A 2,189-nucleotide genomic window follows, 5' to 3' on the forward strand; every position below is an offset into this window, starting at 1 on the left:
GGGAAATTTACTAAAAGATGATTGGAAAAGAGAAAGTTATAAGAAGTAGTCAAAGAAAATAAAATAAACATATCAGAGAATCAGCAATGCCAAATGTTAGTTCTTTAAAATAAATTCAGGGAATGGGACCAGCAGATGCCATAGTGGTTACATCACTGGACTTTCACATAGTTGACCCCAGACCCAGTGACTTAAAACTCACACTGGATGCATGTGCTTGTGAGCCCCAAGATCCCAAGAGAAGAATGGAGGAGCAGGGACTGTGGCATGATCATTCCCCCTGGGAGGTGAGTTCTCACTTTCTGTCTGTTATCTGTCTTTCCAGCAAGTATACGTACCCTGTGGTAAAAATCTCTCTGAAGAAACAAAAAATTCAAAGAAATCTGTCAATTTTGATAACAAATGTATATTCTTGTAATTATAACATACACACACAAACACACATAAGAATACAAATTTTACAAAGTAATAAAAATCAAAGCTTGTAAAACTAGAAACAAGATGAATAAACAGACCAGGTGAACTATTAAGAGAAACTCTTAAAAATACCTCTGGCTTTTGGTAACTTGGATCAGTGAAAGAGATGGCACTTCAGAGAAGCAAGGAAAAAAAATATTTTCCAAAGAGCATTAGCTGTGAAGACAATATTGTATCTGTGTAGCAAAAAATTATGATGTACTTTTTCTGCCCACGTTACATAATAATTTATAAAGAAACCTTTTAAGAGTTATGTAAAGCAATATTTTAAATAATTTATAAATTGGACTACATTAAAATAAAAATTCTATTCATCAAATGATACACTTAAAGGGTGTAAAAAGAAGTGACACAAGGGTGAGAAAATAATGACCAAATGTCTAATCAAACATACTTCTCTTTTTTTAATAAAAACTTTTTAAAAAACAGGATCTTGCTAGCTTATGATCCTCCTGCCTCCCAAGTGCTAACTAATTTTTAAGAATTATTTATTCAGGGACCAGCAGATAGCGTAATAGCTATGTCTCTGGACTCCCACATAGTTGACCATGGTTCGAGACCCGGAGCTGATGGCTTAAACTCATTTCGGGCGTGTGTGCATACGTGCCCAAGATCCCGAGAGGAGAATGGAGGAGAAGGGATTGTGGCATGGCCATCCAGTCTGGGGGGTGATTTCTCACTTCCTATCTCTCTGTCTCTCTCTGTCTGTCAGGTGAGCGCACACGCCCTATAGCAAAAACCTCTCCAAAAAAAAAATTTCTAATAAAAAGAATTATTTATTCAATTTTGTTTATCCCTTTTTAAAAAATTTGCTACAGTGTACACATATTCACCATAGAGAGACAAAAAGAAAGAGAAGAGAGAGAGAGAGAAAGCTACCAGGTCCAGGAAAATCGTGGTCAGACCTGTGGGAGTCCACCACCCTAACCATTATGCCACATCCTGACCCTGTAACTTAACATTTTTAATGAGGAAAAAAAAGAAATCTCCCCCCACCAAAAAGTAGACAAAGACACTTGTTCAGATACTTTAACTAGATTTCTAAATGTTCAATACATGTGTAAAACATGTTGAACATCTTTAGTAAATGGCAAAATACCAAAATCAGATAAATAAAACTAAACAGTATCAATAAACATTTGGAACTGAACTCTAAGGGGAAAAAAAGGTTGAATATCTAGTTATCTATACTTTAGGAAACTGATTCAATAAGCTCCCAGACACAAATAAAACCAGCAGAAACTCAAAGAAATATAAGAATGTAAGTACTAAGATAAGAATTCATAGCATTAGTTTAAATATTTGAAACTGAGGAAGAGGCAAGAAGTCATTAAGTGAGAAAAGAATGGGGCAGTATAGGGGAAGTGGTTCCTAGGGGTAAGCCATATTTTAGCTCTTATAGGTCCAATTTAATAAATAGTATAAAACACAACATAAGTTATATGAACATGACATTTGTGTAATATACATGTATGCAAGTTTTTTAGAAACAAATATGTAGAATATATAAGAAAAAAATTTATAGACCTGAAAAATGTGGTTACATATATGGATGTGAAGAAAAACTCACCTTTACAAAGATGACCACCTTTTCAAAATTCATCAAAATGAAGGGCTATCTCTGTCACAAATATTCCATCAAAATTCCAGTATGTTTTATTTTCATGGAAAAAGAGACCAAAAGTTCTAAAATTTATCTAGAATGTCAAATA

General features: G+C 34.1%; 1 long non-coding RNA gene across 2 annotated transcripts in view; it reads right to left on the reverse strand.

Moving 5' to 3' along the window:
- Positions 1-2,189, reverse strand: part of LOC106736391 (uncharacterized) — a 20,054-nt gene that overhangs the window by 12,133 nt on the left and 5,732 nt on the right. Inside the window, exons 3-4 of one of the 2 annotated variants that reach the window (XR_003546777.1) lie at positions 2,048-2,174; positions 311-356 (exon numbers count right to left, since the gene is read on the reverse strand). This is a non-coding gene — a long non-coding RNA (uncharacterized LOC106736391). Of the gene's footprint in view, positions 1-310; positions 357-2,047; positions 2,175-2,189 lie in introns of those variants that run through there. The other variant, XR_001371411.2, reaches the window with a different exon arrangement.

Source organism: Tupaia chinensis, unplaced genomic scaffold, assembly GCF_000334495.1.
Source record: "Tupaia chinensis unplaced genomic scaffold, TupChi_1.0 Scaffold139668_1, whole genome shotgun sequence".
Lineage (NCBI taxonomy): Eukaryota > Metazoa > Chordata > Mammalia > Scandentia > Tupaiidae > Tupaia > Tupaia belangeri.